General features: G+C 43.4%; 1 long non-coding RNA gene across 1 annotated transcript; it reads left to right on the forward strand.

Annotated features, from left to right (window-relative positions):
• Nucleotides 1-1,617: 1,617 nt before the first annotated feature.
• Nucleotides 1,618-22,281, forward strand: LOC129526744 (uncharacterized). Its single transcript, XR_008671483.2, has 3 exons — nt 1,618-1,923; nt 13,563-13,684; nt 22,256-22,281. It is a non-coding gene; the product is annotated as an uncharacterized lncRNA (long non-coding RNA).
• Nucleotides 22,282-24,584: the final 2,303 nt, after the last annotated feature.

Here is a 24,584-nt window from a genome sequence, read left to right on the forward strand (position 1 = left end):
TTATTGACATCGGGTGAGTAGAAGCCAGGGATACTGCTAAATACCCTACAATGCACAGGATGGCTTGCCACAACAAAACTTATCCAGCCCCAAATGTCAATAGTGCCAATATTGGGAAACCTTTTTTTCAGGAAGATTGGTCTTGGTCACAGAAGACCTTGAAAATCAGGGGAAGGGAAGGGAGCTTACTTGGTAAGCAAAGAGAGTACAGAAGATTTTTAAGTGGGAGAGTGAATGTGTTGATATTATGATTTATGGGCATTATATGGATATAGGTACAAATATAACCTTTTCCCTCCCTCATCTTTTAAGGAGAAACCTTATTTGCACTACTTGGTTAGCCAGCCTTTGCTGTGCTTACAGGGTAATAGGTAGAGATGCAGAATTGCAGAAGCCTAGGTAAACTAAATTAATCTCCATGTAAAAGGACATGGAGCCTCCCAGAGAAGAAAAAATGCAAGAGGTGGAGATGAGAGAGGCAAGAGAGATGAGTGAGAGAGTGAGGAAAACAGCACAAGATGCAGTTACAAAGAGGGAGCATCAAATTAGGTCCTGTGGGGAGGTGCTAAAATAAAAAACCTTGCTTCTGCCCTTACTGAGCCCACGATTTCCTAAAGATGATGATCTTACATTAAGTAAGTCCCTATTATTCACAGAGGAAAGTATACAGTCATCTCGCCATTTGCCGGTTCCACATCTGCAAATTCAAACCAACTATGGGTTGAAAATGTTATTTAAAAATAACAAAACAACAATAAAAAATACTACAAATAAAAATACAGTACAACTATTTACATAGCATTTACATTTTATTAGGTGTTACAAGTAATCTAGAGATGATGTAAAAGTTATGTGCAAATACTGTGCCATTTTATATAAGGGACTTAGAGCATCCCTGAATTTTGGCATCTGCAGGGATCTTGGAACTAATCCCCAGTGGATACTGAGGGACAACTGTGTGTATTTTCACAAGGCTTTGTCGTTTCTCGGAGCTTTCACTGATGAATAAAATCTAGGTGATCTCAACTCAGGGGTAAAAGTCATTTTTGGCTGCTTTCTTTGTGGGTTTTTCTTACATAGAGCATGAAAGAAAAAACTCACCAAATCTATCCAAGTCTAGGATTAAATTATTTCTGTCTTTCGGGCTGAAGATGGATTTGATGCTGATGACTAAAGATAGCCAGTTGCCCCTTGTTACAGGTGGGTCCTCACAAATTTGGCCAGTAGAAAGCTGCAGTGGAGACACTGTTAAGACTGCAAGAATATCAGTTCCTCATGTCACAGTCAGCTGCTCTGGTCCATGCACCTCTGCCAACTTCCAGTGGCTAATAAGCTTTTGGCCCAGTGATGGAAGCAATGGTGCCAATAACAAATATAAACAAGGTCCTCTGCCAGGAGCAAAAGCTGAAATCTTTCTGGTAATTGCAGCCTGACATGTGCATGGCCCCAGGATCGTGTGCCATCTCCACCACAGTCATTTACTATCTGTCGTGGCTCCAGGGACCTCATACAACATAATGGCTGCCATGGACACCGCATTATCCTGAATATGCCAGGGCAAAATGACATCATTCTTTTTGTAACTCCCCAGAGTTGGGAATGAATGGATATTAGGAAGGACACCCACAGAGCTGGTCAGTCAAGAATGAAACCTATGCACCAAACTGAGAAAAGCTGTTGATAGAGGAATTTTAAAGAAGGAATAGGGAGAGGACTACTTCTCTGTTTTTAGCTGGAAGTTCTCTCTATCATGTACAAATGCTTCTGATCACTACTTACAGCATGTCCAGCAATGACGCCTTGAAAATGGGAGATTATTGTATGACAAGAAGTCCTATGCAAGAGGATTTTCTGGTTATAACAACTGCTCTATCATGCATCAAGGACATAGGTTATATATGTCTTTTCTGTCCTTCATTCTCAGTAAGTTGGATTTTAGTTTTTGTTGTTTCATGGTATTATTTCAGGTATCATATTTAAGGTCGAGGCAAGAAGAATGGGAAAGAGGTGGTGCCAGCCATTCTGCCCCTTCTTTCAGGAAAGGAGAAACTTTTCCCGTTACATTTCATGGACCAGAACTGGGTCATCTGATCACCCCCAGCTCTAAGGGAGTCTAGGAAAATGAGTGTCGTCTAAGAGCAAAAGGATTGACATGACCAGCCACAGTTCATCTCCAAGGGCGGGCTGTTTGTTATCACAATCAAAATTAGGATTCCATTAACAAGAAGGGAAGGGAGTTATTGGGTAGACAACTCACGGTGTCTGTCACAAGCCCTTGCCATCCCAGACTTGCTGGCCTGTGAAGTGTGGTCTTTAGGTGGTGTGGGATGGAAACACAATGGGCTCCATCACTGTTTGCAGGTGTTCCCCTTGCTGTGCATGCCTTTCTCCCCCTCCCTTTCTCCCTTTCTCTTCTGAACTAACTTCTCCTTATAGCCGGGCTATGTTCCTAGTGAATTTCTGCTCATCCTCTGGCTTCTACTGAACTCATCTTCATGAGCCTTTCCTGGCTCTACCTCTCAGTGTTAAGCAGGCCCATCGCTGGCCTCATGACAAACTGGGTTGGCATGTATCACACTGAATTGTAGCTGTCTGTTTTCTTATCTTTGCTCACCACTAGATTGGGCTCCTTGAGGAGTCTTATTCATATATGTCATATTCATGTTTATGTCCCCAAGACTGGGCACAGAGCCAGGCACATAGTAGTCACTTAATAAACACCAACTGAATCAATGAGAACCTCAGCGAGTTTTGCTGCATGCTATAATTCCTTAAGAAATAGTATTTCTGGCTCTCCCTCTCCCTCTCCCTCTCCCTCTCCCTCTCCCTCTCCCTCTCCCTCTCCCTCTCCCTCTCCCTCTCCCTCTCCCTCTCCCTCTCCCTCTCCCTCTCCCTCTCCCTCTCCCTCTCCCTCTCCCTCTCCCTCTCCCTCTCCCTCTCCCTCTCCCTCTCCCTCTCCCTCTCCCTCTCCCTCTCCCTCTCCCTCTCCCTCTCCCTCTCCCTCTCCCTCTCCCTCTCCCTCTCCCTCTCCCTCTCCCTCTCCCTCTCCCTCTCCCTCTCCCTCTCCCTCTCCCTCTCCCTCTCCCTCTCCCTCTCCCTCTCCCTCTCCCTCTCCCCTCTTTCCACGGTCTCCCTCTGATGCCGAGCCGGGGCTGGACGGTACTGCTGCCATCTCGGCTCACTGCAACCTCCCTGCCTGATTCTCCTGCCTCAGCCTGCCGAGTGCCTGCGATTGCAGGCGCGCACCGCCCCGCCTGACTGGTTTTCGTATTTTTTTGGTGGAGACGGGGTTTCGCTGTGTTGGCTGGGCTGGTCTCCAGCTCCTAACCGCGAGTGATCAGCCAGCCTCGGCCTCCCGAGGTGCCGGGATTGCAGACAGAGTCTGGTTAACTCAGTGCTCAATGGTGCCCAGGCTGGAGTGCAGTGGCGTGATCTTGGCCCGCTACAACCACCTCCCAGCCGCCTGCCTTGGCCTCCCAAAGTGCCGAGATTGCAGCCTCTGCCCGGCCGCCACCCCGTCTGGGAAGTGAGGAGCGTCTCCGCCTGGCCGCCCATCGTCCGGGATGTGAGGAGCCCCTCTGCCTGGCTGCCCAGTCTGGAAAGTGAGGAGCGTCTCTGCCCGGCCGCCATCCCATCTAGGAAACAAGGAGCGCCTCTTCCCAGCCGCCATCACATCTGGGAAGTGAGGAGCCTCTCTGCCCGGCCGCCCATGGTCTGAGATGTGAGGAGCACCTCTGCCCTGCTGCCCAGTCCGGGATGTGAGGAGCGTCTCTGCCCGGCCGCCCCGTCTGAGAAGTGAGGAGACCCTCTGCCTGGCAACCGCCCCGTCTGAGAGGTGAGGAGCCCCTCCGCCCAGCAGCCACCCCGTCTGGGAAGTGAGGAGCGTCTCCGCCCGGCAGCCACCTCGTCCGGGAGGGAGGTGGGGGGGTCAGCCCCCCACCCGGCCAGCCACCCCGTCCGGGAGGGAGGTGGAGGGATCAGCCCCCCGCCCGGTCAGCCACCCTGTCCGGGAGGTGAGGGGCGCCTCTGCCCGGCCACCCCTAATGGGAAGTGAGGAGCCCCTCTGCCCGGCCAGCCGCTCCGTCCGGGAGGGAGGTGGGGGGGTCAGCCCCCCGCCCGGCCAGCCAACCCGTCCAGGAGGGAGGTGGGGGGGCCAGCCCCCCGCCCGGCGAGCCGCCCCGTCCGGAAGGGAGGTGGGGGGGTTAGCCCACCGCCCAGCCTGCCGCCCTGTCCGGGAGGGAGGTGGGGGTTCGGCCCCCCGCCTGGCCGGCCACCCGGTCCGAGAGGTGAGGGGCGCCTCTGCCCGGCCGCCCCTACTGGGAAGTGAGGAGCCCCTCTGCCCGGCCAGCCGCTCTGTCCGGGAGGGAGGTGGGGGGGTCAGCCCCCCGCCTGGCCAGCCACCCCGTCCGGAAGGGAGGTGGGGGTGTCAACCCCCCGCCTGGCCAGCCGCCCCGTCTGGGGGGTGAGGGGCACCTCTGCCCGGCCGCCCCTACTGGGAAGTGAGGAGCCCCTCAGCCCGGCCAGCCGCCCCGTCCGGGAGGGAGGTGGGGGGGGTCAGCCCACCGCCCAGCCTGCCACCCTGTCCGGGAGGGAGGTGGGGGGTCAGCCCCCCGCCTGGCCAGCCGCCCCGTCCGGGAGGGAGGTGGGGGGGTCAGCCCACTGCCCAGCCTGCCGCCCTGTCCGGGAGGGAGGTGGGGGTTCGGCCCCCCGCCTGACCAGCCGCCCCATCCGGGAGGTGAGGGGCGCCTCTGCCCGGCCGCCCCTACTGGGAAGTGAGGAGCCCCTCTGCCCGGCCAGCCGCCCCGACCAGGAGGGAGGTGGGGGGGGGTCAGCCCCCTGCCTGGCCAGCCACCCCGTCCGGGAGGTGAGGGGCACCTCTGCCCGGCCGCCCCTACTGGGAAGTGAGGAGCCCCTCTGCCCGGCCACCACCCCGGCTTGGAGGTGTACCCAACAGCTCATTGAGAACGGGTCATGATGACAATGGCGGTTTTGTGGAATGGAAAGGGGGGAAAGGTGGGGAAAAGATTGAGAAATCGGATGGTTGCCGTGTCTGTGTAGAAAGAGGTAGACATGGGAGACTTTTCATTTTGTTCTGTACTAAGAAAAAATTCTTCTGCCTTGGGATCCTGTTGATCTGTGACCCTACCCCCAACCCTGTGCTCTCTGAAACATGTGCTGTATCCACTCAGGGTTGAATGGATTAAGGGCGGTGCAAGATGTGCTTTGTTAAACAGATGCTTGAAGGCAGCATGCTCGTTAAGAGCCATCACCACTCCCTAATCTCAAGTACCCAGGGACACAAACACTGTGGAAGGCCGCAGGGTCCTCTGCCTAGGGAAACCAGAGAACTTTGTTCACTTGCTTATCTGCTGACCTTCCCTCCACTATTGTCCTGTAACCCTACCAAATCCCCCTCTGCGAGAAACACCCAAGAATGATCAATAAAAAAAGAAAAAAAAAGAAAAAAAAAAAAAAAAAAAAAGAAATAGTATTTCTGGATAAAACACACACAGAGAAAACTTCATTATTTGGGGATTGTGAAAGAACACACTTCTTAAGGAAGAGGTGCCCTGTCTCAAAGTGAAGATGCTTCTGCCTGGCGTTTCTACCTGTGAGTGCTGGCTTCCTGTATAGCCAGGCCCTTATTTACCCCAGCTCCATTTGTTTGCCTACCCCAGCTCCCCAAATGTACAAGTGAGATCACCCTCCCTCATGGGCCATCTCTGGGAAGGCAGTGTTTCATCGGGAGAGCCTAAGCTTTGGAGATTTGACTCTGCCATTATCACATTCTACTAAAGAGCAACACAAGTTAGCCTGTTAACTAGCCTCATTAAACTTCAGTTTGCTCATTGGTGAAATATGACAATAACAGTAACTTCAGAGGAGTATGTTGAATATGAAATGACATAACACATGTAAAGTGTTTGGCACGTGGTAGCTGCTCAGAAAAGCATTATGATTAGTGACTGCGTCTTGGATCTTTAATTATATGGTTTTATCAGGTCAAAGTTTCCTTATTTGCAGGTGATTTCACTACCCTAGAACCAAAATGAACCATGTTACACAAATGAAGTTGGGAAATTTCTTCACTCCGTATCACGCACATATGTAGACAGCTCCATATCCCACAACCTCGTGATAATGAAATCCCTCGCCTCTAGGAAACGTCACAGAATATCAGCTTGGGAACACTGTGTGTTTTGCATGTCAATCTTGTAATCATGAAGACCTACTTATAGTAAGGTCATATGTGTTCTATAATGTATTTGAAAGATTTCGAACTTATCACCTATTTATTCTTCTATTGGGATATAATTTACACACTATAAAATTTACCCTATAAAGTATACATTTTAGTGGATTTTAATATATTCTGGCTTGTGTGACCATTATTGCTATCTAATTCTGTTAAGTTTTTCATCACTCCAAGAAGAAATCCCATACCCATTAGCTATTAATCCCCATTCTTCTCTCCCCCTCAAGTTCTAAAACCACTAATTTACTTTCTGTTTCTATGGATTTGCCTATCCTGGATATTTCGTATAAATGGAATTATACAACTTGTGGCCTTTTGTGTCTGTCTTCTATCACTTAGCGTGATTTCAAGGTTGTCCATATTGCAGCATGTATCACTACCTCATTCCTTTTTATGGCTGAATAGTACTCCATCATATGGCTATGCCACATTTTGTTTATCCATTCATCCATTGATAAATATTTATATTGTTTCCACTATTTGGCTATTATAAATAATGCTACTATGCAAATTTGTGTGTAAGTTTTCGTGAGGACATATGTTTTCATTCTTCTTGGATATATACCTTGTAGCAGAATTAGTCAACCTTTTGAGGAACTACCAGACTGTTTTCAAAGTGATGGCTATATTTTATATTTTCACCAGCAATGTATGAGGGTTCCATTTCTCCACATCCTTATCAAAACTTACTATTGTCTGACTTTTGATTTTAGCCATCCTAGTAGATATTAACTGGTATTTTAGTGAGGTTTTGATTTGCATTTCTCTAATGACTAAAAATTTTGAGTATTTGCAAATTGTATATTAACAAGGTCTACTACCCAAATGTATATAGAATGATTAAAAATTGACAAATATTTGAATAGACATTTCTCCAAAACTTGAATATCTTTTTTGGAGAAATGTCTATTCAAATCTTTTGCCCATTTTTAAATTGGGTTATTTGTCCTTTTATTGTTGAGTTGTAATCATTCTTTATATATTCTGGTAGTAGACCTAATAAAAGTCTACTACATTTATTAATATATAATTTGAAAATATTTTCTCCCATTTTGTGGGTTGTGCTTTTCACTTTCTTGATGATTTCTTGAAGATTAAAATTTTGAAAATTTAACTTTGATGAAATCCAATTATCTATTTTTTTCTTCTGTTGCTTGTACTTTCCAGGTCATATCTAAGAAACCATTGCCTAATTTCAAGTCACAAACATTTACACCTGTTTTTCCTAAGACTTTAATGGTTTTAGCTTTTACATTTAGGTCTTTGATCCATTTTGACATATTAATAATTTTTGTATTTGGCATGAAGTAGGGGTACAACTTCATTATTTTGCATGTGGATGTCCAGTTGTCCTAGCATTATTTGTTGGAAAGACTATTCTTTCTTTCTTCATTGAATTATTTTAGCACCCTTGTCAAAAATCAACTGACCATAAATGTAAGAATGTAAGAATTTGTTCTTGGACTCTACTCTCAGTTCTATTCTGTTGACTCCATATTAGTCAGGGAAAGAGAATCAATTACTTACACACACACACATGCACACACACACACACGTACACATACATATATACAGGAAGGAAGAAAGAGAACAAGGTTTATTGCAAGGAATTGGCTTATACAATTGTGACAAGCCTAAAATTGTCAAGAAGAGCAGGCTGAAACTCTCAGGCACAAGCTGAAGCTTCAGTCCACAAGCGGAATTTCTTCTTCTCCAGGGAAGCCTCAGTTCTGTTCGTAAGTCCTTTCAACTGATTGATTCAGGCCCACCCAGATTATCTAGGATAATCTTCCTTACTTAGAGTAAACTGATTATAGATTTTGTCACGTTTACAAAATACCTTCACGGCAATACCTAGATTAGTGTTTGATTGAGTAACAGGAGACTATTTCCTAGCCAAGCTGACACATAGAACTGACCATCACAATCTGCTCAGCCTTATGCCAGCACCACACAGTCTTAATTACTGCAACTTTGTAGCAAGTTTCGAACTCGGGAAGGTGTGAGTCCCCTTTGTTCTTTTTCTAGAAAGTTTTGGCTTTTCTGGGTCCTTTGCTTTTCCTATGAATTTTAGAATCAGCTTATCAATTTCTGTACCTGCATTTATTTTTATATTAAGATAAATTGGCAACTTTGAAATCTAATTCATATGATTAAAAGAGTGGGCTAAGATGTTCTGCTTTGTCTCTGTAGGGGATAAAAATGAATTATCTTGGAGGCGGGGCACTGGCTCATGCCTGTAATCCCAGCACTTTGGGAGGCCGAGGCGGGCAGATCATCTGAGGTCAAGAGTTTGAGACAAGCCTGGCCAACATGGTGAAACCCAGTTTCTACTAAAAATACAAAAATTAGCCAGGCGTGGTGGCATGTGCCTGTACTCGCAGCTACTCGGGAGACTGAGGTGGGAGAATCTCTTGAACCCGGGAGGCGGAGGCTGCAGTGAGCTGAGATTGCGCCACTGCACTCCAGCCTGGGTGACAGAACGAGACTCCACCTCAAAAAAAAAAAAGTAGTATCTTTTCCTTACCCATCACAAGGTTTGTGGTTGAGACCCTTATAACAAAAGACAGATTAACAAAAGAAAAGCATAACACATTTATTTGTCATCAGTTTTCCATGACTCAGGAATGTAAGAGCTTCAGAAATGAAGACCCAAAGAAACAGGGGAAACTGTATATTTAAGAACATGTAGAAGTTTGATTGGAGGACAAAAGATGTGGTCTGATGGTCACATTAACTGGGGGAACATGGCAATGCCTGTGGTTTCAGACTCATCTCTGTGTCTCTGTATTTCCAATCCTTTCTTCCAGGTATAGGGAGGACCTCTGGAATGAGGGTCTTATTCCTACTTTACAGGAAAATCAGAGAATTATTTTATGGCATGTTTCTGCCTCAAGGGAGAAGGACAGGAGAAGGTCAGAGAAGCCTTCCTGCTTTTGCTGTTTTCTCAAATGTCAGAGTGCCATATTTTGGGGTAGTGTGTCCTGAACTCCATCATCTCTCAGGATCACTTCATGTATTTCCTATCTGCTGCCAGCAATATTATGTTCCAACTGCCAGTGTGAAAGACAGAGATGAAAAAGCATCATGGGAATAAATGAATTAATATAACATTGCTACCCAAAAGGGGTCCCAATCCAAACTTCAAGAGAGGGTTCTTGGTGCAAGAATGAATTCCGGGTGAGTCTATATTGTAAAGTGAAAGCAAGTTTATTAAGAAAATAAAGGAATAAAAGAATGGCTGCTCCCCTCAGGGATGCTGGTTGGCTTTTTTTTTTTTTTTTTTTTGAGACGGAGTCTTGCTCTGTCGCCCAGGCTGGAGTGCAGTGGCATGATCTTGGCTCACAGCAACCTCTGCCTGTGGGGTTCAAGCCATTCTCTTGCCTCAGCCTCCTGAGTGGCTGGGATTACAGGCGTGTACCACCATGCCCAACTAAATTTTTGTATTTTTAGTAGAGACGGAGTTTCGCCATTTTAGCCAGGCTGGTCTCAAACTCCTGGCCTCAAGTAATTCACCCACCTCAGCCTCCCAAAATGCTAGGATTACAGGCATGAGCCACAGCGCCAGGCCTGGTTAGCTATTTTTATGGTAATGTCTTGATTATATGCTAAACAAGGGGTGGATTATTCATGAGTTTTTCGGGAAAGAGGTGGATGATTCCTGGAACTAAGTGTTCCTCCTCCTTTAAAACCATATAGGGTAACTTCCAGATGTCATGGCATTTGTAAACTGTCGTAGAGCTGGTGGAGTGACTTTTAGCATGCTAATGTATTATAATTTGTGTATAATGAGCAGTGAGGATGACCAGGGATCACTTTCATCCCCATTTGGTTTTGGTGGTTTTGGCCAGCTTCTTTACCACATCCTTTTATCAGCAAGGTCTTTGTGACCTGTACTTTGTGCTGACCTCCTATCTCATCCTATGACTAAGAATGCCTTAACCTCCTGGGAATGCAGCCCGGTAGGTCTCAGCCTTATTTTACCCAACCCCTATTCAAGATGGAGTCACTCTGTTTCAAATGCCTCTGACAACATCAATAAGTAATTTCAATTCTCAAATACCATAACTTAAATAATACTTCTCTCTCCTGATTGTTAAAGAGGAAAAGTGGCATGTTCTACATCCTTTACTTGATGTGATTATTGATGACAAAGCTAAGATAGTTTCACCTTTACTGGGAGGAGCACCCAATGTACTCTCAATGTCAATTCATCATCATAAACCTATTTTGAGACTTTACAAAGCCCCAAGCTCTGTGATGTGATTTGTCGCTGGAGAGATGAATAATCATGGCTCCTGCCCTTGCAAAGCTTGGGGAGCCTTGTAGAGCAAACACAAGCCAAAACGAAGAAGCCAGCAGCCAACCTGTCTTGCAGTTTGGCTGATGGCACATTATTTTCTTTTTTACACAAGTATCAAATGTACATTTCCTGCCCTACTCACTGGGGCATTTTATGGTCATTCCTATGTGGATAGCTTTTTCAAAGACACAACTGGCTGGTGAGGAGAAGTCATGAAGTTTGTGTTCCTTTGGGACAAAAGGTAAGTGGAAAGTCCTGCTGATAATTACAGCCTGCTCCATCTCTCCTCCTCCCTGCTTAGCCATCCATTCGGTTTTCTGGGAAGGTTTCTTAGCACTCAGGCAAGATGAAGGGATTTGAGAAACAGTGAATATTTTTAAGAATCAGTTAATAGCCACTTGCCTAGAAAGATACCTGATTAACAAATGGTCCTTTTGAGGTTTATGCAGAGGAATCCTCACCTTTGCTCGTCACCCGCTTTGACAATTCTTGTAAGAAATGGAACTGAAAACTCTTTCAGAGATTGAGGAATGCAGTTGAGTTTTAGAAACAAGTTTTTGGGTTTTTTTGTTGTTGTTTTGTTTTTGTTTTTCCTTGTTTTCTCTTTCTTATCCAATGATCAGATCCCTGTGAAAAGAGGCTTGGGGTTGAGAAGTTAAGTGTCTCCTACTGCTGGAAAAATTTGTACTTACACTCACATTTGATGTGGGGCCTCAGAGAAAAAGTGGTTCTCGATTTTTAATTGAAGACATGATCCACCACATGATGAAAATCAGTCTCTTACCCTACTGTGAATAAATGAAAAAGAATTAGTTTTTGAGAGACCATTCAAAATACACCACTAATAGAACACACAAAAATCTGTTTAATAATGCTCATTATAATTATGCATTTAAATATAAAAGGACAGTTTGTTATTCAACATAAAAATGGACTAGGTATACATGTTGATTATTCCTGAGATTCTCACACCAATGAGACAGAACCTGTCCCACCCCCCACCCCCAGGCCAGTTTAAAATCAGCATGAATGCTGTGTAATCTAACCAACAGGATTGATCCAGGTCAGGTATTAAGGGCTAAAATGGATTAAACAAAAGACATTCCCCTTGTAACAAGAAGGAAAAACTTCAAAGGTGGGATTTGTTCTTGTTATGACAAAGGAAGTGGATTTACAAACTGCCTTGAGGCACACCCCTCGGTGACTTTCAATTTGCTCTCCTCTTACACGGAGAGGCCTTTTTCTCCTTCTCCTCTCCCCCACCCCCTCCACCCTCCACACCCCAGCTCCCAGAGTCCTCTCCAGGGTAAGAACTTCAGGTTAAGAGGATCAGATCGAGAAGATTTTTTCTTGTTTGTTTTTCAAGACTTGGCACCAGGCATCTCCCCATCAAATGACACTCGTTTGAGCACCTCCCAGGTTCCCATCACTCAGATGTAGAGCAGTGACAATACTCAGGGGAAACAGGGAATGCTGTTTAGTTCCCTCCCTCAGAGCAGACAGACTGCACGCTTCATCCTGGTACTTGCATTTGGTTTGAAAATCTGAAAGAGAGAAATGCAAACAAAAAGCAAGTTATTCTAATGAGTGAAAAATAACTCCACTCCATTAGTATAGCTTACTGCATAGACTTATGGTCCTGGGTCAGGATTAGCCACATTGGGTTTTATTGTTAATACTGTGATACAATGTATATATACTTTGATACAACGTAATAACTTTTATTATGATAATGCATATGTAAACATAATGTATCTCTGAGGAGTTCAAAGCATTTTTCAGCTCTCCTGCATATGTATATATACCTACATATATATTTTACATGAATATAAATACATACATCTGTGCATTTATTAATTATTGTACTCAAATTACCTTTAAAATACTTAAGTTCTCTGGGCAGGAAATGGAAATAGGACTGGTATATGAATGTGTCATCACAGTTTCTCAAACTCTAGTTCTATACAAACCCCTTTAAAAAAAAAAAACTCCCACTGCTCCCCAGATGTTGACTTCAATTACATTTATAATAATATTACTTCAACATGTATGAACATAAAACTAGTTATGTACTCCTTATGTTGCAGTTCTTATTCAATTACAAAACCAAAGTAAATGGACTAATTACAAACAAATTGCAAAACCAATAAAATTCAAATTAACAACATTAAATTAATGTTGACATAATGTTTTATTGAAATTGAATTATCGTTTACAACATGAATATGGTGCCAGCTGCCCCTCCCACATTCTAGTCTAGTGATTTTCCTGAGTGGAGATGAGGGTGTTCAGACTGTGATTACAGAAGATTTAGGTCATAATATAACTTGAACCCAGGTAATGGACTATCTGAGACCACGTGTTTTGGGGGATGTTTAAATATAATTACTATAAAGCAGGAACAGCACATTCTATCAGGATTATTGACAAAGATCCAGTCACTGGCCTGCCCATAACTTCTGTTCATTAAGCAATCCCAGTCCTTAACATGGCTTGAGATGATTCAAGTCTTTCAACTTGGGGACGACTGAATTAAATATACAAGGGTGTGAGGAGACCCAAACTTGTAGTTTCAACATGTTTTAGTGAAAAGAAATCTGTGCATATTTGGTATTTTAACTACTTGTAATATTTAATGGAATAACAGGCTAGAGTAATTGATCAACCTTGTAGTTCCAGAACTAAAATGATTCTCTATGAAAGAAGCTGTAAAGACGCTCTACAAAAAATCAGAGTGACTGTCAACCATCTGTGCAAATACACACCCACCAGAGATAATAAAGGTGCTTAGAGAAACATAAATGTAAAGTGGGCTCCCACATCTATAGAGGCATTCAGAGCCTGAGAAAAAAGCTCCAGCAAATTTCACCTCTAGCAGCCTGAGTGGACTATGACAGCTATTCCTAAGGAATAATGCTACCGATTAATAACGATAGAAAAGTAAGATGTAAAGTAAGTTATATCCAGGATTGGTCTTTCTTTCTTTCTTTCTTTCTTTTTCAGATGGAGTCTCATTCCATGGCCCAGGCTGGAATGCAATGGCACAATCTCGGCTCACTGTAGCCTCCACCTCCCGAGTTCAAGTGATTCCCCTGCCTCAGGCTCCTGAGTAGCTGGGATTACAGGTATGCACCACCACACCCGGCTACTTTTTTTGTATTTTTTAGTAGAGAGGAGGTTCCGCCATGTTGGTCAGGCTGGTCTCGAAATCCTGACCTCAGGTGATCTGCCCGCCTCGGCCTCCCAAAGTGCTGGGATTACAGGCGTGAGCCACCGCACCCAGACCAAGATTGGTCTTTCTAACTACCAATTTCAATAATTAACTAGAGAACTCAGAGATAATAAAGATACTACATAATTTTTCTACATATCTCATTTAATGGCTCATTTATAAGCCTACTCTATGATCTAAGGTCATCCTCCAGACACTTAACAATAAATAAAGGATGTTTTCCAGATAAAACAAAAGGGAAATCTCAAGTTGCTGGTTAGGCTGTGCAATAAATAGCAATCATGTCTGCAACTTTTTATCCCTCCAACTTTTTATCCCTCCCTGTATCCATGTCCTTTGTCATGTAGCTTTGCTCTCCTACCATGGGAAGGTTAGTCTGTATGTTAACACCCTATGCCATAACTTGCTTTGGCTAATGCAATGTTAGTAGAGAGAATGCAAGCAGAGGTTCAAGAGGAATTGTGCATTGCCTTTGCTCTCCCTTGCACTCCTGCCATCGACATGGGGATGTGCTGAGGCTAGCCTTCCATAGGACCAGAGCTGAGTCACCCCAGTCCCACCAGCCTGGATCAGCCTGCAGCTAGCCTAACCCCCAGATGTGTGAGCAAGCCTAACCAAGGTCAGCAAAGCTTCCTAGCTGACCTCCAGATGGTCACAGACACAAGAGCTATCACCATAACCTGACACATACTACAAATGTGAAAAACATATACTCTCCATGGTCATTGCCTCTAGTAGAGGCGATGGAAGATGTTTCTTTGCATGCCCTCATCAAAACACTTTCACAAAGAGAGTTGGAGCTAGTGTAAGTTTCAACAACTATGAAAAGATTTGGGCTCTGACCTGCAAGAGCTTCCAGGTCTGTTTATCAAACCAAATCATGATGGTCTTCAAATCCTATAGAGTTATTTGAAAGTACCCCTTATATGATGATATTCCTGTTTTAGTTCTGCCTTAAATCATTTTTGATATTAATAAATTATCATTCTGTTGGGAACACTGCCATATTAACACCCTGGATCTTGACAAACAAGTGTGTCCTCAGATCTCATTACATAAGATCTGTGAGGTAAGAGTAAGGACATGTCTTTCAGGGGCTGGTGGAGGGACTCATCCCAGCAATACATCACATCAATAAATGGTTCTTTGCTATCTAAATTGGACCTAACCAAGCCCAGAAGAACAATGTCTGATGAACGCTCTTCCCCTGCCTGCTAGATAAGAGAGAAGAAAGCCTAATAGATCTCTCACATCTCTAATTCCTATGATTTGGATCCCAGTAATGAAATGAGAAAGAAGCTCTGTGCATCATTTTTAATCTAAGCCTTTATTCCAAAGAAAGGTCCCTGAGGAATTAATGTCATGTCACTAAGTAATTAGATCTCCATTGCTTAGCAAGAATTCTATGCCAAAGGCAGGATAATTCTATTAGAAAATGAAACCACAATATCATACAGTTCTGAGGCCACTAAATTTGTATTTAATTATCCAGGTAATGTAATTATGCAATCAGTTTTAGTCTGATATTAAGAGGAAAAGTTCTTGGTTGTTTTTTGGGTTTGTTTTTTTTTTTGGTTTGTTTGTTTTGTATGGTTTTGTGAAAGGGCCATGCAATTAATGTGACATACTTAATTACTGGAATGTAAAGATATCTTTGCAAGAATATATCCCCATCCAAGCATGTGCATTATATTAGTTGCTTAGATCCTTGCTATTCCTCATGTATTTGTGGCTTCTTATCTTATAATGACCTATGGTAATAATTAGCCCCATGATGGAACAAAGACCTTAGCACTGTATTGAAAAGCTCAATTTCCACAGTATTCCACAGAACAAGAGAGGAACAATGAAGATTCAGAAAGGAATTTAGATTCCCTTAAATGTTCATAAGAAAAAGTTTTTAAAAATCTATCCAAATCATGAAAACCCATCCGAAACATGTTTTCAAGCCCCTTATAAGTGCCACCAAAATAAGATTCTTTCCTTATAACTTATGATCCCTGATAGATACAGATTTTTAGAGTAAACTGGATTCTTAGTGCTAATGCTTGCTGTTGTACCAAAATGGTTATTCAAATTCCATTTTATTTAAGGCACACCTCTATCACATAAACAATGTTTGCCTACATACTTCATCTTCTTCAATTGTTTCTTTAAGATTTTAGGTGTTTGCACTGTGGCCTTGTGCTACCTGTGTCTTTAAGCTGAGAGTGTAGTGGCTTTCCAGGCACTGGTAGCACAGGTAAGAACTTACGTGCCTTCTGGTAAGACTTCCTTTTCCTAATCTTGAACTGTGAAACTTTCCAAAGTCCTCCATTGTCACTATTGAAATTAAGCAAGCCTACTAAAAATTTCACTTGCAATCAGAAACTATCCTTCTGTGTTGTTTCTCTTCACTTGTTTATCCCTTTGGCCAATAGCTGTGCAGACTATTTTGTTTCCCAGCACAGGCAGAAGCTTGATGTGTGGTTGTTATTATTTAACGTTGTTTGAAACTTTGTTCCTGGAGGGTGAACATTCAAGATAAGTGAGCAGGAAATGTAGGCAGAGGCGGGGATGTGTCAATTACTGATGGTAAAACTGGGGAATGGAGCAATTCTGTGACTGAGTTGGGGCCAGAATGCATCTTCTTTATAGTCAGAATAGAAACTTGCTGGCATGGTGGTTGGGAAATGAATTAGTTTTCTATTACTGAAAAATGAATTACCACAAACTTAGTGGTTTACAACATAACAAATTTGTCATCTCATAGTTTCTGCAGGTCAGGGTCCACTGGGCAGAAATCTTAGTGTCAGCTAAGGCTGCAGCTCTTATCCGGGGCTTGGAGTCCCCTCCAAGCTCACTGATTGTTGGAAGAATTCATCTCCTTGCAGTTGCAGAACTGAAGTCTCCATTTTCCTGCTAGCTGATGGCTGGGGACCACTCTCAACAACTAGAGGCTGCCCACAGTTCCTTGCCATGTGGCCCCACCACAGGTTGTTCACACCATGGATATTTTCTGTCTTCCAGGACAGCTGGAACACAATTCTGTATTTCTCTTCTGTGATCTACCAGAGAAAATGCTCTGCTTTTAAAGGGCTCAGGTGATTCGTTAAGGCCCACCTGGATAATCCCCTCTCTTTAGGTCATGTGATATGGAACCTTAATTATATCTACAAAATCCCTTTAACATAATATCTATATTAGGCTAGGTGTGGTGGCTCACACCTGTAATTCTAGCACTTTGGGAGGCCAAGGTGGGCAGATCACCTGAGGTCAGGGGTTCGAGACCAGCCTGGCCAACATGGCAAAACCCCATCTCTACTAAAAATACAAAACTTAGAAGGGTGTGGTGGTGAATGCCTGCAATCCCAGCTACTTGAGAGAGTGAGGCAGGAGAATCTCTTGAACCTGAGAGGTGGAGGTTGCAGTGAGCCGAGATTGTGCCACTGCACTCTGGCCTGGGCAATAGAGTGAGAACCATGAGGCTCCATCTCAAAAATAAATAAATATATAAATAAATAATACTACCTGTATGAGTGTCTGATAGAATACCTGAGAGAAAGTGTGTGTGTGTGTGTGTGTGTGTGTGTGTGTGCGCGCATACCTGGGGCTGGGAAACTTGGGGGCCATGTTAGAATTCTGCCCACCACAGTGGACCTGCCAGGGCCTCAATTTCCTCTTTGAAATTACTATGGCACTTGAAACCTTCTCAAGAGAAAGTCATTCCTTTGGGCTTAAGCTTCATATTTCTGAGTGTCTTATGAAATTACAGTCACGTATCCCTTAACAACGGGGGTGCACTTGGAGAAAAGTGCTGTTAGGTCATTTCACTATTGTGCGAACATCATAGAGAGTACTTACACCAACTATATGGTATAGCCTCCTACACACCTAGGCTATGTGGTATGCCTATTGTCCCTAGGCTCCAAACCTGTACAGCATGTTACTGTGCTGAATACTGTAGGCAATTGCAATACAATGGTAAGTATTTGTGTATCTAAACATAGAAAAGATACAGTAAAACTATAGTATAAATGACATAAAATGTCACACCCATTAGGACAACTCCATTATAATTGTCTGGGACCAACACTATATATGTAATGTACCACTGACCGAAATGTTCTTATGCAGCACATGATTTTGCTACAACTACTTCTGTAATACCATTTTTGAGCACCTGATATTTGCTAGGCAGTATGTATTATCTTACTTAAATTTTCACAGCAGCCCTGTGAGAAAGGTGGTATTATTCCATTACATAAATGGGGAAACTGAGGATCAGAGAAATAAAAGGACTTGCTCAGAGTTACATAACCGTTCACAGATGAGTTTGGTGTTTACATTCAGGGCTGTCTGACACCAAAGTGCTGGTTTTTCTCACATACTCCTCTACCTATCAGTCAGTGTTCTAACAAAAGAAGCACAGCACGCTCAAAGAGGTATAATCAGAAGGAGCTTAAATAAGAGATTATTTATAGAGGTGTGTGCAGGATTAAGAAAATCAACAAGAGGAGAGAGTACCTGAGGGCTAGGAGTAGCAGGAAGCCATGACCTCCTATAGGCCTGGAAGGACAAGGAGGGGGAATAGAAATAACAGAACCTAGAGAAAGCTGTAGCCAGGGAGGAACCCAACCCTTGAGAAAACCTGGCCCTTCTTGGAGAGGGGCTGAAATAAATAACCTAATTCTCTCATCTGCCTCCAATTTCTTGTTAGTGCTTTTCACTGGCCAAACCAAACTCGAAGTTAGAGGACAAGAGAACCCAGGTGATTCAGTCCACTGGAGTCAGCCTCTGGGGGCACTGAGCAGGACAGAGTAGGATGGAGGGAGGTTCTAGAAAGTCAAGTGGAGAATAACCAGAATGATCCATAAAAATGCAAGTACCCCTGCAGGGGCAATGCATGGCAAGTTTTTTGAGGCCAAAGTCTCTGTCTGATATTTTTTCCTCTTAATATAATTTATAGAGACAAATACAGATGCTCAACTTACAATGGGGTTAAGTACCAACAAACTCATCTTAAGTTGAAAATATCAGAAGTGGAAAATGCATTTAATACACTTAAATTACTGAACATCCTAGCTTAGCCCAGCCTACCTTAAAAGTGCTTGGAATATTTACTTTAACTCACAGATGGACAAAATCATCCAACACAAAGCCTATTTTATAATAAAGTGTTGAACATCTTATGCAATTTATTAAATACTATATTGAAGTGAAAAGCAGAAGTGTTGTATGGGAACCTAGAGCTCCCACTGAATGAATTTGGCTTTCAAACCATTATGAAGTCAAAAAATCATAAGTCGAACAGTCTGTACTTAAGACTTGACTTATCAGTAGTTAATATCTTGACAGGTGTACTAGGTTGCTAGGGATACCATAACAGAATGCAACAGGCTGAGTGGCTTAAACGACAGAAATTTATTTTCTGACAGTTCTGGAGGCTAGAAGTCCAAGATCAAGGTGTTAGCTGGTTTGGTTTCTTCTGTGGTCTCTCTCCTTGGCTTGCAGGTAGCTGCCTTCTTGCTGTGACCTCACAAGGTCTTTTTCTGTGCACGTGCATTCCTGGTGTCTCTTTGCGTGTCCAAATTTCCTTTCATAAGGACACCAGACATATTGGAACAGGGCCCACCCTAATGGCCTCATTTTAACTTAATCACCTCTTTGAAGACCCTACCTCCAGATCCAGTCTCATTCTAAGGTACTGTGAGTTAGGGCTTCAACCTGTGAGCTTGCAGAGGGGCACAATTTAGCCCATAGCGGGGTTGGCTTATGAGACTAACTTCTGATTAGCTAAATGAGATGGAAAAGGTAAGTTGAAATTGGAGGAGAGGCAGGGGAAGGAAATATCCATAGTGTTTTGCCCAAGAGAACACTTCTGAAGTATGCTTTGGTTTAGGGGACTCTCCCTGCCCATGGGCAGTATTCAAGCACTGATGGGGTAGGAGTGAGGCGACATCACGGACAAGGACCCTAACAGGCAGGAGATGCTTATTTTCTAATTTTGCCTAGAAATACACTACCTGGACCCCATAGTAATATACAGCAATAATTTGAACTACGTTTTCTAAAAGAAGAATGCCCTCTGACATAAGACGGACCAAGAAATCATTAAAATCAAATGAAAACAGAATCAAATACCCCAGCAGTGACTCTCAATTCTCCCTATGCATCAAACTCTGTTATCAAACTTTAAGAAATAAACATATAGAGACTTGGCCTTTATCCCTGGGGATTCTGATAGAGTAAGTCTGGAGTGGGGTCTTGTATATTTTTTACAATTCCATAGATGATTCTAGTGTCCAGTCATAGTTAAGAGACACTGGCAAATCTTCACACAGTGGAGTTGTCTATATGTGCAATTGAACACAGGTGAATTCACTCCAAGAGCTCAGAGAGAAATGTGAGTTTGAGAATGCCAGGTATTTTCTGTAACCACGCGACTCGTGGCACACAAGCCCTGGAGTATGTGTGACCAGGAGACTGAAGCAGGGAACCTACTTTCCTGTGATGGCCAGAGTGTGAGTGCTGCCACACCACGTGTGAGAGGCTGATGTTTTAAGTAGATATTTTTGTACATCATGGTTCTTAATTCAAGCCAACAACTTCATCTGGTACTCAACTGAAGAAACAGCAATTCGTATTCCAATTCTGGAGGAGAGATTGCCTAGGTTGGCCTTATTCAGAAATTGGTAAATCGGAATTCAGCAAGGCCCCTTTCAAGAGATTTTTAAGCCTCACTTTTGACTGTATGAGAATTACTCCTTAAAAGCTAACTTTAGAGTCTAATCTCTATGCAAGATATAATTCCACTGTATTAATTTCACATACCTTGTAAAAAGGAACATTCCAACCTTGCTTTAAACTGAGTGTTCTAAACTATTTTATTCCTCCAACATTGCATGAATATTTAATAAGTGCTTACCATGTATGATGATTGCATGAGCAAGACACAGAACTCCCCACGTTTATAGGGTTGCGTTATCATTGTGGAGAAAGGGATGAAAAGCAAATAATATACTGTACATGAGGTGGTTAAAAGTAGACTAAGGAAAGGCCAGGCGTGGTGGCTCACGCCTGTAATCCCAGCACTTTGGGAGGCCGAGGCAGGCGGATCATGAGGTCAGGAGATTGAGACCATCCTGGCTAACACGGTGAAACCCTGTCTCTACTAAAAATACAAAAAATTAGCTGGGCGAGGTGGCGGGCGCCTGTAGTCTCAGCTACTCGGGAGTCTGAGGCAGGAGAATGGTGTGAACCCAGGAAGCGGAGCTTGCAGTGAGCTCAGATCAAGCCACTGCACTCCAGCCTGGGTGATAGAGCGAGACTCTGTCTCAAAAAGAAAAAAAGAAAAATAGACTAAGGAGTGGTCAGGAGGTAGTAGGAAAATGAGAAGAGTGCGGCCTCCTGGTAGCAGTACAGGAAGCGTTTCAAGAAGGAAAGAAAGATCAAATGTTTGGGATCAGATGTTCATGTCAGGCAAATAACAGGAGCACCTGGAGTTGACCACTGGATTTGGCAACAAGAAGGTCATGATGACCTTGACAAAGGCAGTTCTGAAGGAGCAACAGGAATAAGAGGGTCTGACTGAAGGGGGTTCAGAGAGAAACACTGCGTAGTACATACTCTTTAGAGGAAAGATGCATTTTTTAAAACGTCCACTTTCAATTCAAGGCTGGGACAAACTCCATATGTGAAGTGATGTGTGAAGGGGAGAGGACAGGTCGGTTCACCAATGTGGGCTGATCTAGACCAAGGCACTCCGACCTTGGGATCTATCTCCCCATTCTCTTCAAATGCCCTTTTCCACTGTCCTTTTCCCTTCAAGGTCTACTGATCGTTGGTTCAAATCCTGCTTGACACCACCTCCAGCAAAGCCCAAATCACTTCATTTCCTGTTATGTATTTGCACTGTGAGCCTTATTGCGAAATGAGATGTAAGACACGCTGTCTCCCACTTTGCGAGGATGTCCTTGCATTTGCAGCAGGAAGGAGAGGCTTTCCAGGTCAAGGAATCTTCCCAATGACTCCTCAAATCCAGCGGTATCTGCAGCTGCCCATGTGGCCTGTGGATAAGGCTCGGCTCGCTAAAGCAAGCCTTAAGTGTTTCTAAAAAAGGAAAACCAAAATGAACCCAAACAGAGAGGAACAACCTAACAGGTTTCTTCCCTGAGTGACGGGGAGGAGGTAGCAGGCTTCATCTTTCCTCCTCTGAGAGGCACTAATGCTTTAGGGCCTCAAAGAATGCCCCAATTTATACAATTCACTTCTACAGCATTAAGCCTGAATGGCATTTGGTGGCAGATAAAGTCGCTCTGTGTCACACAGTGGAAGGCTGTGTGGCCAGATCTTGTTTAGAGTTACATTTAAAACCTGGAAATCAAATGATATGTCCAGATAACTTCTGTGGTAAGCCCCAAACCAGTTCTGCTTCAGGTTAAGCCTCTGCATTTTTAAACAACATGCCTTTTATTCTCTCTAGGCCAATACTCGGACCTTCCTGCCAGCAATATCAAATAGCAAGAGGCTGAATGTACCCTCTGTGTGTGCATTAAAGGATAAACAGCCAAAGGAGGCAGCGCCTCTCTGCTGAGAAAATCTCCATCTTTGATATCTCTCCTCTACAAACACATCAATCAAAATAGCTCATTTCCTTTTGATTTCTGGAGTTATTTTCTAATTCTGAAAATTTTACAAACAAACAAAAACTAAACAAACCAAAAACATCCCATCACCCTGAGCAAACAGAGCTCTTAGTTTTCTGAATTTCTTTTTCTTATGTCTCACTCTTGAATAGATCTTTCCTTCTTGAAGGATGTCCTCTTTTTTTTTTTTTTTTTTTGGATTTTTAGTAGAGACAGGGTTTCACCGCATTAGCCAGGATGGTCTCGATCTCCTGACCTCATGATCCACCCACTTCGGCCTCCCAAAGTGCTGGGATTACGGGTGTGAGCCACATCACCCGGCCGGATGTCCTCTTATAACATCTTGCTTCTCAGGGTCTCAGAGAGTTTGAGTGCACTAGGAAAACGGACAGACCTTCCTGGTGGCTTTCCGGGGCAAGAGAATAATTCCATCTTGGCAGCAAAGTCAGAAAAGTAACATGATTTGTTTATGTTATTGAATGTTCGTGTTATTGCCAAGGAAACCAGGGCGTATGAGACAATGCAATGTCTTGAGCAAACTTGGAGACATAAGGCTGAGGGGGCTTGTGATGATGTATATCCCCTGTGTATGAGTCCTATTTCCTTGGGAAAAAGTCTGGCCCTCCCTTCTGCCTCCCATTAAGGCACCTCCTGTTAGGCACATGTGCTCATGGTCATACCAGGCACCAGGAGAAGCCTTTAAGCATCTACCGTGGTTTCCTGTGGGCAGTGGGATCAGCTTCCATTTAAGGTCATGGCTCATGAAGGAGCAGCTAAGATTTCCTTCTGCACATGCTTCCCTAAAGCAATACTTGATTCAGAGAAGAAAAGGTATAAGCTGGGACACTGAGCACATTTCAGTCCACTGGGGACAGGGACACACCATTTGTAGAACTCCACTATGCATCATTTTATTACTTTAGAAGTAAAAGAAGAATTTTTTTCTTCATGCAAAAAAATGTTGCAGTAGATTCTCTTGCTAAAAGAGTCATTTAAATATTACTGGTCAAGTCACATTGTAGTTGTTTGGAAATAATTATATCCATATCACAGACAGTAAATAATAGATGTGCGTTCACTAACATTTTATTCATGTTCTGTTTTAATATGGCAAACTTAGAAGTAATTTAATCTCCCAGTAAATTGAAGTGGTGGGGGGTTCTTCACACAGAAGACTGCAAGTTATTAATTCCGGGCAGTCTTCATCTTGTACAATTAGTCACTGTTTGCAGCTGGAAATGTTTTATTAATTTTCCATAGCAGTTGATTTTCCACAGTTTTCTCAGTTTAAATTAAGCAGTAAGAGCTGCTGTTTCTTCTTAAATAAATTTTCTTTCCACAAAAATACATGCCTCTGGCTATGTCAATTTTCCCATTTGATTAAAGTGCCAGCAGGCAATTAATAACTTAATGCATTTTAAAGTACTTTTGGAAAAAGTAATTTGAATAGCCAAACTTGTGTATTTGAATGGATTGTTACAGAAGATTTAATAGGCATTGGAAAATCCTGGAACCTTGGGAAGGACGAAATGAGGCCCACAAACTGTGTCTGGGGACCTGTGGGGTGGTCTTCATGAAACGCCCACCATGAAAGGCTTTCAGCTCCAAGAAAGGCACTGGCACTCACACTTGGGGGGCTGATGATTGCCACTGTCCAGGAGGCTAAAGGAAGAAAGGCAACCACGTGAGTGTATGGCAGACTCAGGGCTATGATGGTATGGTCTGAGGAGGAAAGTGTCTAGGGAAAGCCATCTAAAAGCCAGTGAGACAACATGAATAAACCTTGAAGACACGATGCTCAGTGAAATAAGTCAGACACAAAAGGATAGATATATGTTGCACCCGTATGAGGTTCCCGGGATCACCAAATTCATAGAGATAAAAAGTAGAATGGTGGTTGCCAGGGGCTGGTGGGAGGAGAGGATGGGGAGTTAGCATTTAAGAGGGATAGAATATCAGTTTGGGATGATGAGAAAGTTCTAGAGATGGATAGTGGTGATGGTTACACAGCAATGTGACTGTACTTAATGCCACTGGGTCACACCCTCAAAAAGGGTTAAAATTGTAACTTTTATGATAAACATTTTACCACAATTTTACAAAAAGCAAAAAAAAAAGCAATGAAGCTTATTCTTACATTCATGATGTCATCACATTCATGACTCA

The sequence above is a fragment of the Gorilla gorilla genome, chromosome 15 (assembly GCF_029281585.2).
Source record: "Gorilla gorilla gorilla isolate KB3781 chromosome 15, NHGRI_mGorGor1-v2.1_pri, whole genome shotgun sequence".
Taxonomy (NCBI): domain Eukaryota; kingdom Metazoa; phylum Chordata; class Mammalia; order Primates; family Hominidae; genus Gorilla; species Gorilla gorilla.